Consider the following 16,318-nt stretch of genomic DNA (forward strand, 5'->3'; position numbering starts at 1 on the left):
TGCTTCCTATCCTAGACATAACTGGTGGTCCTCTCCTCTGGCTGTTCCAAAGTCCAATCTCCTATTGACGTTTCGGACCCTAATTTCTAAGTGTCCTGGTCGCGAGCCACCTTTGTTAGGCCCTCAGCCCCAGCTCAGGGATATTGGCTTCGCACCTCATCTACTGTTCCCTCTATCGCTTTACCCTGGGCATTTCTCCTTCCCCTGCAGGAGCCACTCCGGTATCACCTGTGATTGGAGCTCCCCAGTCTGGTTAGTCAGCACTAGCTCTCCTGCTAACACCAGTCACCAGGTTCCCTCATCCTACTTACTCTTGTTCCACTTTCCTGCCTATTCCTCCGTCTGCTCCTGTCCATCTTCAGGAAAGTGATCGTTTAGTGAAATTTGAGTTCACTAAGAAAACCCATTGCCATTGATGTTGCTGGCTGGGAAATGCCCAGGTTATGCTGCTCTTATTATCCATACATCAACCGTACTGGCAACATAGAGCCTACATTCACTATGCATGATTCAGGCGCTGGTTGATTTCTTACATTCTGTCTTCTGGAATCTGAGATGCCCTAGATGTTTTTAGGAGCAGGTCCTTATGCTGTGTTTGGTAGGCCTCTTATCCTGAAGATAATGCCACATGTTTTTTTACTTTCAATTTACAGAGTTATCTTTCGTATGCCAACATGGGGTCCGTTTTTCCTAATTTGCCATTGCGTTGGTGGAATTTAATATTTGCTTATCCTATAGATTGCCAGCAATGATTGGAAACCCAACTCAAATTGTGATGATCTACAAACACTAATGAACCCCGGGTCTCTTTCTAGCATTTCTTATTGAAGCTAGACCTCCTATCCGTCTTGCCATCATCCTGGTTAATGTGATCTTACATCCTACATCTAGCATTAGCTCGATGCCAAGCAACAGATTGTGTATCGAACTCCTTCACCCGGTTGATCGACTCGAGTGTAAGGTCCTTGGTCACTTCCAAAACTCTCATCATGCATCTACAAGGACTCAAACTCAAGAAGACAAAAAAGCCGAATTCTCCTTGAGGCCTTCCAATGGTTCAGCCAGCCTCTAATCCCTTCTATCGCAAGAGAATTGCTTTGCAGTAGTGCCAGCAGGTTTTCCACATTGTATAGGTTCCATATAAAGATCTGCACAGAGGATCCTATGCGACTACGGAAAGCAGCTACTGCTGAAGTTATTCATAGAAACTCAGTCTCCAAGATCGCAAGAGGCTCCAAGGTTGCTGTCACTAAGCCCCTGGGTCTAATTTCCCCAACCGTTCCTGCGCAGCTATAGACTTACAACAATCTATCAGCCCCCTCCTAAACGGCAATACATCCACCAGAAGCCAAAGCAAGCTGCCACTTAGTGCAATCTAAAGCTCCTTGCTGCATGCATTCCAATATCATCATCGTTCCAGATGACACCTACATGCTCTAGTTGATTTAGACTTATTGTTTGGGCAGCGATCCTTTGGCTTCTTCCTTGGCTTATGCTGGCTGGGCAAGGCCATTGTCGGTCATTACCTGGTGTTGCTATGTGGCCCCTCTTTGGTAGCTCGTACCGTTATTGCTGCACTTGCTAAAGATATTCTAGATTTGGCAAGGTTTGTCTGTAGGCCTGAAGCCTTGTGGGTTTCTGATTGTTGTCTGTGTTGCTGGAAAACTGTTGTCCCGGGTGCTCTACCTCTGGTGCTGGCTATTTTGCTGTTTTGGTGTTGATGGCTTTTGGGTCAGCTTTGCGGTTTCTTTTGCTCTTGTATCAGGTTTTTGCTTGGACTGCAGCTCTGTCTTTTGTGCTCTTGTACTGCCCCATTATGCAGGCTCATGGGTTTGTGTTATCTCTCTCTCTTCTGGCCGGGGCGCTTTTGGAAGCTTCCCCTGCATGGAGGGCTATTCATTGCTATTTGTAGGTCTGGGGGAGACCTGTTCCCTTGTCTGTTCAGCTTGTATTTTGTGCTGCCTTTTTGTTTTGTGGGAACTTATTCCCTATTGAATCTTATGAATATATTCTGAACCTCTGCTGTTCCCAGCTTGATGCAAGCTTGCTTGCTCTTTTGAATTCTTAATATACTTCGTTATCATTTGAATCAACAAAAAAACAAAACAAGGAGCTACAGACGAGCTCTCATAGTCGGACGAGCTGCCAGCTGTGGAGAGAGAAAAACTAGAGAGAGATGCTCTCTCTCCAATTTTTGAAATTTTAAATTTCTTCTCCCGCTGGTGCAGCTGCCCAGCTCCTGAGAACCCGATTGAATGACTACCTTCCTTCATGGGTATCTTTCTCTGGTTGGTCCTCTCTGAAGGCCATCGTGAAATTCTATATTTATGTCTCTTTCTCTTGGATTAACCTCCAAGGGCCGAAGTTTGGTTCTTCAACACCCACTTTTGACAATTGGCGGTAATCCCTTCTCAAATCCAAGCTTTTGCCTCTTTGGCTTATCCCCTCCAACATCTATACTATAACCACAGCCCTCGTAACTACTGCTGAATGGGTCCTTTCTGGCGTTCGCAATGATTGTGGCTGGAATCTAGGTGTAGAGACTGTTCCCAAATCTTGCCAGCATCGCCAACCCCTGGAACCACTAGCTTGTGGGACCTGTCTTTAAGGCGACGGATGGGATTATGGGTTCTGACTTTGTGAACAAGATCCTCTTCTTGGCGAGGGATCTGAAGGAAGATTTGCTCACCATAATGCATACAAATCTGCCATTTTTGCGTGCTTGCGGACAGATTCTCCTGGCTTCCACTGCTGTTTGTCCTTCCTTGTTTAGGTTTACTTCAGCTCGCTAACGGCCTAGGGCGTGTAAGTAATCAAATTTTGCTAGTTTGACTAGAGTTGCGGCCCTCTTCTTTCGGTTGTGTTATTGTTTTCATTCGTGTTCTGCCTCTGGTTTTCCTGCTGTGGATTGGGGTTGCTAAGAGTAGTTGATAACTAAGGTTGCCATGCCTCTTAACATGGCGTTTTCTAAGAGGGGGTTGGCTATTTCCAAGAGATTGATCTCCAGGCGATAATGGAGGCTTGTCTCTTCGTAGGTGAGCATTTATGTTTGGATTGTGGTAAGCCTATGCTAGGTATTCTTCATCCTGTTTGTCCCTACTGATTGACCATGGACTGGGTCTCTGCGTTGATGATCGTCTTATGCTAGATTTTGTGTTACAGGAGTGGTATTGCGATATCTGTACTTTGCTGTTTGCTTGCTCCAGTTTTGTGCTATGTCGGCCCTTTTCTGCTACAATATTAGCCAGTTGATCACAGCAACCTCCCTAATGCTGGTCGGAAACTGGTTTTCCTGATTGCTTGGCTGTTGGTTGCGGTTTGACTGCTGGAAATCACGTTTCCTGGCGTGACGCCAACCTGGTAGTTGCCGCTTCCTCTTGTTCCAGGGGTCTCAATTCCAGCACTCCTTGTTGAACTGTTTGGACTGGTTTCATCATAAGGATTGTAGCGTGCTGGTTGCTTCCTTCTGCTGGCCCTCTGCCTGCTTGGTTAGGAATCATTAGGGTGAAGGGTCGAAGGTTCTCTCCCCAAAGATATTGGTCTTATTGCAGGGCTAGGCAAAGGTCTGCTTTCTGCTGCATTGCCGCTTTGGTTCACTTTGTTGTCTTTACTACATATATGCAGCTTGGATTGCAATTTGAAGTTTACTATGCGGCTGAGCTTGGTCTAAAACCGGGTGAGTTTCTGCATGGGTATTTGGATTGTTGATGGTCTTCACTGTGGATGAAGGCTCTCTTGTTACTGCGTCATGCAGTTGGATATTACGGCCCTACGGGGCTGTGTCGGGTGCTGCTTCATGCAACTCACCTCCATCACTAACCCACAGTATCCGCATCACCGCGTCGATCTATGTGCTAGCGGGAAGTTCCCGTACGCTGTCCCAATTCGAAATTAAATGGGCGCGCATAACAAAAGATGCTACCTGTAAGGGTAGGCGGTTAGCTGGGGGTGATAAGGTGGCGTTTGCTTGTCTCCTTCCTCCTGTTGGACGTTGTTTTCGTCAGCGGTCATCATACGGGGTGGAAGCTGTTGTTGGGTGATTTCCTTTTGCTGCCCTCTGCTCGCTAGGTAGGAATTCATTAGGGTGAGGGTGAGGTTCTCTCCCCAAAGATATGGTCCTACTGCAGCGCTGAGTAGAGGGTCTGCTCTCTGAGGAATTGCTGCTTCGGTTTACTATGTGTGATGAACGTAACTGGTTGATCGTATGGGAGGTTGCTACTCCTCCCTGATGGTTGTTCACGGGAGTCTGTCCCTTTATGCCCGCATGGGGTCCATTGTCCATTGGTTTCTGTATAACAGTTCTTGTATTGGCTGGTGGCTAGGGAGCATGTTTCCCCAGTATCGCTATACGGTTTATTCCCTATGCTGATATTTCGTCCTATTCTGCTGGTTTCCGGCCTGTATCGGCAAGCTTTGTCTTGCAAAAAACATTTTTGATCTATATACTCTTACATTTGATCAAAAAAAAAAAAAAGAGCTTACAGACGAGTGGGTGAAAAAAAAGTCAGTTAGAGAGAGAATCTAGAGAGAGATGCTTCTCCTCTCCCGTGGGAGTGGATTCCTCCTGTCTACTGGCGATTATGGATGGTTGAACTTTCTTTTGGTTTTCCCTTGTTAATTCACTCATCTCTCTTCTCCGTCTCTCTACCTCCCCTCCTTGCCCCAACCTGATTTCCCCCCCCCTTCTCCTTTCATCTTTTCTCGGGTCCATTCTTTCAAATGGCGAAGAACAAGAGAAAAGCAATTGTAGCCTGTAGACAAGACTCTGCTCATATTGTTGGCCCCAATGTTCATGATAATGATGGTGACGGTTCAGCGGTCCTAGGCCTCCAAGTTGCCACTGCTTTTGAAGCTGATGCCGTTTCTTGTCCCCTGCGTCCAGCCCACCTTGCCTCCATCTTCACCCCATGATGCGGTCCTCCCCAACTTGCTTCAGAAGAATGGCGCGGTTGCTTCTGGTTCCAATCAGTTGGAAGTGGTTCTGGTGGAAGATTGCACCGCCGGCTCTCTGATGATGAGATCCTTGATAAGGATCAGCTGGATTTCAACTTCACGGATGAAGAGTGTGAAGACTCCCCCCGAGCTCCTGCTATGCTCCCTGCTCCCCCCTTGTCTTCCCCTCCTCCGTTGCTACCTGTTGAGGCCAGCCCCCCCCTGCTGCCGAAGAAAGTGATGCTTTCAGCTCCCATTATCTGGCCAGTAAGGACTTCTTGCACCCCCCTTCGTTGCAGGCAAGCCTATCTCTGCTTCCTAGCAGTAAACAAAATAGCGAGACCTTTTCTGTTCAATAAATCTACTAACCCCTGCACCAAACTCCAAAATTTTTCACTTAATCACCTTTCCAAAACCTGTGATATATCCCCTGAGGATATCCAGCCACGATTTGAAATTTGGAATTATTGTTGTGTATGTGGGCTATGTTTCTAGAAAAAAGTCCTGGCTTCAGAGCTCTTAATAATATTATCGCCACTAACTGGAAATATGAGGCCACTCTCACTATCGATGAGTCTGATTGGTTGATATATCATTTCAAATGCAGAAGAGGATAAACTTGTTCTTAGGCCTATGACAAAATTTTTTGACGCTTCTCCAGTGCAGAGATGTCACGGGTACCAGTTTGGAAGGGTAAAATTCCCAAGTTCTCCTTTTGTGTTGTTGGTCCCCAGTTTGTCTATCCAAAATAGCCAGCGTCATTGGAAAGCCAATTCAACGCGACCAGCTTACTTCAAATCTTTCTCGCATGTCCTATGCAAGAGACTGTGTGGAAAGTTGACTCGTCTTGGAGGAACTCCGGCACTCTGTGAAGATTTCTTTGCATGAAGGTTTTACTTTGCAGCAAAAAGTTGTCTACGAGACTCTGTCCAAGTATTGGGCACTTCTGTCATGTACCCTGGCGATACTCGTCTCCTTTAGGTGGCTCCAGCATGTTGTTCCCACTACCAACAAGGTACCTTGCCCTCAACCCCAGCCTCAGGCTGGTGTAGATAAAGGAACTGTTTTTGGCAGATTGGTCCCCAGCCTCCTCCCCAGATTTCTCCTCCAATGGTGCAAGGCCATCCCCAAGAAAATAACATTCAAGAGGCTTCTAAGGACGCCGCTAGGCCAGAAGCTGCTCTTGAAAATTCTGCTGGTTGGGTTATTGTTGTCTCTCGCAAATCTAGCAAGCAATGCAAGGGGAAGGCTGTGGGCTGGTTTCTGAGACCAGGCGCTGGCTAACAACTCCCTTTCCTTTAAAGAATATCCCCCTCTCTTCCAGTTTGCACAGGTGTTGTTCAGAACTCCTCTCAAACAGATCCATTGATGGCAATCTCTTGTGTTGGAAAAGTTCAGGATTTTTCCACTACCCCCCACTGCACTGCTGGTAGGTGCATTTCTTGTGTGATTGGTGGAGGCCTCACAATTCTAGTGATGGGGGATTTTCGGGTATCCTCCCCTACTAGTGTTGAGATATCACATCCTAGTGTTGGAGAGGCTCCGTTGATGCCACAACCAAATGTTGGAGAGGCTTGCAATCCCTCTCCTTCTAGAAATAATCTTCTGGAGGCAAATCTTAGTAATATTGCTATGGCTGGAAATACTGAAAAAACTCCTTCATTGGATGTGTTTGCCAGGAATGGGGTCAGAACCCGTAGCCGGAAGAAGCATAGGATGGACGTGTGTGGTTTACTTGAAACCAAATTATTTTGACTGGGTGGGATCTTCTAGATGTGTCCAAGTCTCTACATTAAGGAGTCAATGTTGGCTGCTGCTTTTGGCTTTCTTTGTTCTCTTAATTTGATGATGAAAGTTCTCTGAATGTGATGATGAAAGGGCTCTGCTTTCTGCGTTCTCTAAATGTGATGATGTAAGGCTCTGCATGCCCTTGCATGTGGCTTTTTTTTTGCTTGGGTGTTTCAGCTGCTGGGGACACCCAGCTCTTGGCGTGCTGAAGCTTGATATCTGCATGGGTTTTGATTGGCTGGTGCTACAATATGCTGATCAGTTCTGCTGGCATCGAGGTGTACGATTTTTTTTATTAGATTCGAACATCCATGTAAAAAAAAAAAAAAAAAAAAACTGCAGACGGAGTCAAAGAGCGGTCGGGAGAGAGACAAACTTAGAGAGAGATTCTCTCGATTGTAAGGCGTGTTCAGAGTTACTGCCAACACTCTTCCTGTACAACTTCATCTTCTCACCTATCTCCCACTATTATTGGCTCTTCTCTGGTTGATCATTGATGGCCAAATCTAAAAAGAAGTCATCAGTGATGCGGTCTGCCCAGTAGGACTATATTTTCTGTTCATCGCAACCCTCCGGCTTGAACCACCAACGGAACTTGAGTCGGAGTATTTCCCCTGACATGCACAGACCCCCCAGCTCCCCCACTAGTTCTCCCACACCTTCCAATCCGGCACGCACCTCGGTCGCCTTCGCTGACATAGTCAATCTTCATCGTCCATCTAGGGTTCGGGTTAAGACCCAAAATAAGGGTTTTCACCCTACACCCTCTGCTGCTCAACCGGGGTCATCTAGGCTCCATCTTCATCGCAGAGGTTCTTTGGGTGACCCTGGGTCTTCAAACCCCCGACCTGGTGTTGGTGTCTTCCACCCAGAGGCTATGCCAGGCGATGCGGCTACATTACTCTCTCCAATGTTAGGTAAAGCTCCAGATGAATGTTTTGGATTTCACCCTACACCCTCTGCTGCTCAATCTGGGTCTTCTAGGCACAATCTACATCGCAGTGGCTTTTTGGGTGACCCTGGGTCTTCCAACCCACGGCCTGGAGTTGGAGTCTTGAACCTAGAGACAATGCCGGGAGTGGAGGCTACATCACCTTCACATATGTCGGGTAAAGCTTCAGCTGAATGTCTTGGGCCTTCTTCCCCAGTCCCTTCCTCTGATGCTCCTAATGTTCCCCCATCACCTCCCTTAGTTCACTTCTCCAATTTCACGGCTAACTCAACATGCACATTTCTGGAGACGGACGTGGGAATCTATAAAGACCGGTGGAGGTTCAGCTTAATTGGGTTTATTGCTGGCAAATTTCCAGGTTATACTTCAATATCTACATTTGTCTCCAATTCCTGGAAATGCCTTGTAAATTTTTCCATTTTCCATGCATGATTCTGGTTGGTTAATATTCACTTTTAACTCTGAGCTGGATATATTAGAAATTTTGAATGGGGGCCCTTACCATGTGCATGGCCAGCTCATGATTCTAAAGATAATGCCTGAATTTTTTGATTTTGATACCTCTGATATGGTTAGGATGCCCATATGGATCAGATTCCCTAATCTACCGCTTCAATGTTGGTCCCCGATTTGCCTATCCAAATTAGCAAGTGTGATTGGGAAACCTCTTCGCCTTGACACCCCAACATCTTCCATGACTAGGTTATCCTATGCCCGGGTGTTAGTTGAGACTGATCTGTTAGCAGAATTACCAAAATTGATTAACATCTCCTTACCCAATGGAGTAACCATGGCTCAGAAAGTTCTTTATGAATCACTTCCGAGATTTTGTAAGAAATGCAGGTCATTGGGGCATAATACTTGAGCATGCATCAATAATCACAACAACAAGCACAGACAACACCCACTCCTTCTGGTTGTTCCCCCTCAGCAGACACTGAAGCTGTTGAAAAACAACACCCTCAAGAAATGCCTCAAGGTGTGTCTGGATTTGATCCAATGTCTGCAGAGGCTGCTGTGATGGAAGATGAGCGAATAACTAATTCTACTCGCTGGGGATTAGGCTGCTTGCTATCTCTCCCTCGGTTAGTTAGGCCTGGCTAGGGGTGTTCTGTTTGCTTTGGTCTAGGCTTGCTGTTTTCAGCTTTTCCACTGATTTTCTGTTTATGTTTTTTATGGGGAGCTTCTTCCCTATTTGAATTTATATATATATTCTGAAGTATGCTGGTTTCCAACTTGTATTGCAAGCTCGTCTTGCTCTTTTTGATCTAATATACTTTTTACATTTGATCAAAAAAAATTAAAAAAAGAGCTACGGACGAAACTAGAGAAAGAAAGAGCTTTCAGTTAGGGTTGCAGCTTGAGAGAGAAACTAGAGAGAGATGCTCTCTTTCTTGGCGATTTCTCCGAGCTCTAACGTCCTGCAACTCCTGACCATATTTTGATTCTCTTTCTTCTCTGTTTCTTAATGGCCCACGTGGTCAATAAGACACAGAATTTTGAGCTACCATTCTCTTGGATTACGCTAATTCAAGAGGGGTTCCAGATTACCCTAACTAAATTGGGTGCGGATTTGTTGCTTCCACCCTACCAAGCGACTATTGTTCCAGGTTCTTCAACATCCAAGCACGGATCTGGTGCTGAGATTGGGGCTTCCTCACAGTCTTGCTCTTTGGTAGATGATGGGTCAGGAATTGTCCTTCTTGAAAGCGAAGTGTTTTGGGTCTCTCACCTATCTGATAACAGGGTTCCCAAACCTTGGTCAGTCATGGAATTGTAGAGCACTTGCGCTCATGATAGTGACACTGGAAACTCTCCTTGTTCAGGTACTCCCTCAGATTTCATCCTAGAGATTTGGCAAAGCTACTTTTGCACTGTAGCAAGTGGCGGATGTAGGAGGTCTCCTACCTCTTCCACTATATGATACTTATATCTACATTATTTTAGAGGGCTTTGTACCTCTGTATCACCATGAGGCTTTATCCTCATGTTTTTAGTCTTTTGACGTTGCTGCTGTCAAGGCATCAGATTTTGTGTTACTGTTTGTTGCGGTTTCTCTGTCTCGCAGCCAATTGTCTATATTGATTGGTTGTTTTATGGAAATCAGTTTCCATGGGTCTCTTCCTGCTGGGATGTTCTTCATCCTGCAGTGTCTTGATGTTTTATATAGCTAGATCTGCCATTGGTGGGCCGTGTTTCATACTTATTGAAGCTAGCTAGAATTACCATTCGTGTGCTGAATCTACTGCATCTTATGGGTTCAAGCTGCTTGTCCAGTCTTCTCTTGCAGATTGCTGGAGTTGTGTTTCGGGCAAGTCCTTTATCCAATGTGGATGGTTTCGGCCTTGCTTCATGGTTCTATTTAGTTACTGCGTTTGCAGATTTGGATGTGCTACTCCACCTTTCTGGAGTTGCTCTATTTTGGTTTGCTAGAGTTGGATCTCTAGCCTGTTATTTCTCTTCCCCTGCATGTTGCTGGATATGCAGGTTGTTGCTGCCGTTTGCTTGCTAGTGAGAAACTAGCTGATGCGTGGCTATGGTTTAATGGTCTTCACTGTGGGTGGAGGCTCTCTTGTTGCTGCTATATGTAACTGGTTATGCTGCTCTTCTTGAAGCTGGCTGGATATCACTTGGATATTCTGCTTGTTGTTGGGAGTGCAGGTTGTAGGCGTTGTTGCTTGCTTTGCTGCTATGCGCCCTGTTGTGATTGTACTGGATTTTGGGTACCCCGCTGTCGTAGCCTTGCTCTTTATGCTGGCTGCTAGGTTGTAAGCGTTGTTAGCCTGCTTGAATGGTCTTCCCTGTGGGTGGAGGCTCTCCTATTGCTGCTATATGCAGCTGGATATGCTGCTCTTCTTGAAGCTGGCTGGATTTCAATTGGATATTTTGCTTGTTGTTGGAAGTGTAGGTTGTTGGTGTTGTTAGCCTGCTTGGATAATATGCGCCCTGTTGCGTCTTTGTTGGATTTTGGATGCAGGCTTAGCCTTTTTTAAGTATGTTCTTCTGGGTTGCAACAGAAGAGCCTATACTGCTGCATTGTGCAGCTTTGTCAACTTTACGATCCGGTTGTGGGATGATTCTTGCTGCTGGTTTGTTAGGATTGCTGGAGCTGAGGATTGCTCCTGCTACTCCGACTGCTAATCTTATCTGTAAAAGAGAGTCTGTTCCCTTGATCTAATTTTTGGATGATTGTCCTGGGGAGCTTGTTCCCCTACCTCACCTCGTAGTTTGTATTAGTTTTATTATGTAAGTTCTATATTGCTGGCCTCCAGCTTATGTTTTTTGTAATTATTCTATACTCTGCTGGTTTCCAGCTTGTATTGCAAGCTTGCCTAGCTCCTTTTTTGATCTATATACTTCTTACATTTGATCAAAAAAAAAAAAAAGCTACGGAAATATAGTGAAAGAATCTAGAGAGAGATGCTCTCCTCCTCCATGGAGATGATTTCTATATTTCCGTTGGATTAGGTCCCTGATTCTCATTCCTCAAGCTCACTAATTCTGTTCTCTCGCTCCGCTCATTCTTCTTACTCCCTCTCTGCTTTGAAATTTCAAATTTTCAGTTTCCCGCCTGCGCTCCATTTCAAATGGCCAAAAACAAGAGAAAAGCCAAAGCGTTTGCAACACGCGGAAAACGCACACAGCTTCCTTCTGGTCTTGATGATCACAACTCTTATGTTCTTGCTCTACGGGCACCTGACTCTTCTCTGCTGGCCAGTTCATCCACTTCTTCTTCTCTGCATCCCCCTTCGGTCCATACTGAGGGTCCTGCTTCCCTATCACCTATTCCTGAAGACGTCTCTTGCAATCTGGAGATTCCTCTCCCTGACTTGGAGGTCGTCACAGTTGAAGATTGCTCCGATGATGAGCCCTTGGCTGATGCTCTTCTGGCAGATGAACAGTTGGACTTGGACTTCTCTGATGATGATGGTGGTGACATGCCCTCACATGTTCCTTCTCCCTCTGTCTCGGTGCCACCCTCTTCCTCCGCCGCTTGCCTTCCCTTGTCACCCAAAGCTTCTCAGGGTTACCCCTCTTCTTCTATTACTGTTGCAGATGCTACCCCTATCTCCTATTCTGGAACTCCTTCTGGCTTGGCTTCTCCATCCTCTCCAAGGAGTCGCTCTTTTTCACCACCCAGGGTTACACAAGGTTGTCTTCCTCCTGCCATTCCCTATGCAACCCCATCCCCTGTTACTTCTCCTGTAAGTGGTTCTTGGAAAGCTCTTTTTTCCACCAACTCCTCGACTGTTCAATGTACTCGACTTTAAAATTGTACTCTTAATCATCTCACCAAAGCTTGTGCCCTGTCTCCTGAGGATTTCCTACCTCAGTTTGATGTCTGGAACTTGTGTGCCGTTGGTTATATCTCGGGGAAAAACCCAGGCTTCAAGGCTCTAAATGGCATTTGCTCTTCGGTCTGGAAGTGTGACGTCACACTCACTATCCATGATTCAGGTTGGTTGATCTGTAGGTTCAGCCGTGAGGAGGACAAAATCTTTGTGCTTAATGGGGGTCCCTATATGGTTGCTGGGCAGCCTCTTGTTTTGAAAGCAATGCCTTGTTTTTTTTTTATTTTTCTAATGAAAAGATGTCTAAAGTCCCGGTTTGGATTCGCTTTCCAAACCTCCCTCTATGTTGTTGGTCTCCCTCCTGTTTGTCCAAGATCGCTAGTGTTTTGGGCAAACCTATTCAAAGTGATCATGTTACCTCCATGCTCTCACGTATGTCCTATGCTCGTGTGTGTTAGTGGAAATTGATCTTCGAGAGGAACTCCAACATTTTGTTGCGGTGTCTTTACTGTCTGGGCCCTCCTTCAACAAAAGTAGTGTAATGAATCACTACCCAAATTCTATAACTTCTGCAATGTTATTGGCCATACTCGGTCTCTTTGTTCTCAAGCTTTGTCTGCTAATGATACTGAGGTTCTGGTGGAACCTACCTTGCCCATTCACCCTGGGAAGGGGAGTGTTTTTGATCGCCTGGGTCCTCAGCTAGAGGTACAACCTATTCCAGCCCCTTCTGTGGAACCTGCTCATCCAGTCCAACTTAATGCCTTGTCCTCTAGCGACACTTATACAGATTGGATTGCTATGGAACCCAGGCGGAAAGCTAAAAAGCACAACCGTCCCAACCCTAAGGGGAAAGAGGTCATCTCAGATGACATGGAAACCTATGTTGCTCCCTCTAACTGTGCAGGTATGACTGGTCCTCCTAGAGCCAAGGATCCCCCTACTTCCACAGTGGTTACCAGGCCTTCTTCTACTACTAGGCCAACCCCAACCCTGCTCATCAATCCCCATGATGGCCCACCAAATCTGGTGACTGTTACTGATAATAGACGGGCCCCCCCTCCTCATTCAAGGGTTAGTTGATTGTTGGGTCAGTATGGTGGCCTCCCACTGGAGTTGTGGAAGATTGTTGCTCTGTTGCTGCTGGTTTTTATACATATTGTACGGTTTATGATTTCCCTATAGCTTGTTGCTCATCATTGGATCCTTTTCTGTTGTAAATTCCGGGAGCCTGTTCCCTCTGTTTTTCCTCTGTATATGGTTTGTTCATGGGAGCCTGTTCCCTTTTTCTTTCGGTCCTGCAAGCTTGCCTTGCTTATGTATCTGCTGCGGGAAACTGTTTCCCCTCCTTTGTATTGCTGGTCTCCAGCTTCTTTTTTATCTATATACTTCTTACATTTGATCAAAAAAAAAAGAGAAAAAAGAGCTTTCCTTGGGGGCGTTGGCAATGCCCAAAAGCAAGCTATTCTCTCTATGTCGGGCTTCAAAGAAGGCAGCTTTCCTTTCACGTATCTGGGGGTCCCTCTAAGTCCCCATAGGCTGCTAGCCAGCCAATTCTCACCTCTTCTACTGGATTTGAAGTCGTCAGTCCAGGGCTGGATTGGCAAATATCTTACATATGCTGGGCGTTTAGAGCTCCTTCGGTCTGTTTTGTTTGGGAAAGTTCAATTCTGGCTAAATATTTTTCCCTTCCCTGACATTGTACTGAGGAATATTATTAGCATATGCAAGAACTTTTTATGGACTGGAGATGTCAACAGGAATAGCTCAGCTTTAGTTGCCTGGAAGACTATTTGTATGCCTAAAACAGAAGGTGGTTTTGGTTTATTTGATCTCAAAGCTCGCAACCGAAGCTTTATTGGTAAACAGCTCTGGCATATTCACCTTAAAACCGATTCAGTGTGGATTCACTGGATTCATCATTTTTATTTGAGGAGTGGCACAGTTTGGTCTGTTCAAGCACATTCATCTTCTTCTCCATTGTGGAAAGCTATCCTCTCTGTATGGGACCTCATTTCTCAGAGTTGTGGGGACATGGAGGCGAGCATATCCTTGATGCGGCGGTGGTCTTCGGATGTTGGCCCCTTCCTTTGCCATGCATATAAATTTTTTCATCCAGTTGGTTCGGCTGTCTCCTGGCATCGTGTGGTTTGGGAACAGTGGTCCCTACCTAAATACAGTTTCATACTCTGGCTGGCTATTCTGGGCAAACTTCGAACACGAGACCGATTGAGGTTCATCCCTCTTGATCCTGCTTGTGTTTTCTGTAATCATGGCATGGAATCTCATAGTCATTTGTTTTTTGCTTGTGGCTGGACGGGTGGTTTGTGGGCTAAGATCAAATCTTGGTTACGGATTGGCAGGAGAATGTTTACTTTTAACAGTGCAATTCGTGGGTTGTCTGCTCAGCGATGCAATATGAAGTTCAGGATGAGAAGAGTATCCCTGGCTATCACAGTATATCTTCTCTGGGAGGAAAGAAACAGGAGGGTTTTTGAGGGGAAGACTAAGGAAGTTGATGCAATGTTCAGGAGATTCCAAATCCTGTTTTATACGGTGTTCCATTTTCATGAAACAGACCCCTTCAAATTGCATGTTGGCTGATCTCCTCAGATTGGAGGCCTGGTAGTCTCAGCCTTGTGCTTTAGGCACTTTCATGGTTTCGTCTCCTCTTGATAGTAGTTCTTTGCCCATTGTTGTTGTCTCCTGCATGGATTTGTCTCCTCACGTGTTTGCATGGTTAAGCTTTGGCATGCATGGTTTTTACGTGCTGCTGCAAGTTGGTGGGGCCGGGAGTCTTGCTTTGTCTTTCACCTAGTTCTTAATTGCTGGTAATATTATCTTCTGTGGTTGGGTTCTTTGGTACAAACCTCCTTCTATTGGCTGTTAGGTGAACTCCTTGGATGATTGGTTGCAGTCGTAGCCCAATCTTTCCCCTACATCTGTTTGCCCTTTTGTTTTGCATGGTGCAATTTTGGGCATGCATGCATTTTTACGTGCTGGTCTTGCTTATCCTATTAATGGGGTTCTCGGTTTCTCCAAATGACTTGTCGCTTCGTGGTTGCATTACTAGCTGATGGGTTCTCTTTTCAGTGATGCGTTGTCTTCAACATATGGCTCCTAGGCTTTTTGAGTTTAGGGCTCTTTTTCATGTTGATTTGTTTATGACTTTTGCTTTCCTCGGTTATCCTTGGCACTTGTAGTCTTTGGGTTCCTGAAATAACCGATGGTTTGTTTATTTATTTTGTATTTTTTTCTCTGTGCCAGTCGAGAGCCTATTCCCCTGGCTTGTTCTGTACAGGTGTATTGGCTTGCTGGTTTTCCAGTTAGTCTATTTTTTTTATCTATATATTTCTAACATTTGATAAAAAAAGAAAGAGCTCTCAGTAGTAGCTGGAGAGAGAAACTAGAGAGAGATACTCTCTCTCAATTTTGAAAATTTGAATTTTCTCCTCCCGATGGTGAGCTGCAGCTCATGAGAACCCGATTGAAGACTCACTCTTCATGGGTCTCTTTCTCCGTTGGTCTCTAAGTGACCATCGTGAATCCCAACTTTTGTCTCTCTTCTCTTGGCTTAACCTACAAAGGAAGTTTTGGATCTATCCTGATTTTGACTGGACTTCAGTCCTCGCGTCATTTGCTGATGACTTTGATTTTTCTCTTTAGGCATCGTGGCTCCTTAGCTGGTGCTCATGATTTTGATTTATTCAAGAAGGCGCTAGATTGTGCCATCTGGATGGGTGTCCACTGCAAGTAAGTTTTGGAGCTGTCATTGCGTCATTGAAGATCCTGTTTCTCCTTTCTGGACACGACGCCTAGGATCTACTCTGCTAGAATGATTTTGAATTCCATTTCTTGCTAAGCAGAAATAGCAAACACGTGGCAAGTTCCCAAACCCTAATTGGTGGTCTGACTGTAATCATGGTGAAATTGTCTCTCTGCTCAAACTTCAAAGCTAGGGTATTTTATGGATTTTGATGATGCAACCGGGGATTCTTCACTATGGATGGACAGATGGTAGTCTTGATCTGAACTCCTTGTCATGGTAGGTTTCCTCCTCTGTGATGCTTTCTCCGTGGGTTATCAATGCATGCTTGCCCTTGCATAGCGTGGGGTTGTCCACCTCATGATTTTATGATTTTTTTGTTTTTGGTATTGTTATTGCTGGCTTGTTCACAACCTGAGTTGCTAGTTCTGGCTGGATTAGCCTGAATCTCCTTATTGGTAGTGGAAGATTTGTGTTTGCATGTTATTCTGGTTCAACTGTGGGTGAGTTATGGGACTTGTCTGGGTGAAGGTTTCTTTACCAGATGCGACTTGTTTGGTTGGGTGAGGGTCACTCCCTAAATTTTAG

The sequence above is a fragment of the Populus alba genome, chromosome 8, assembly GCF_005239225.2.
Source record: "Populus alba chromosome 8, ASM523922v2, whole genome shotgun sequence".
Classification (NCBI taxonomy): Eukaryota; Viridiplantae; Streptophyta; class Magnoliopsida; order Malpighiales; family Salicaceae; genus Populus; species Populus alba.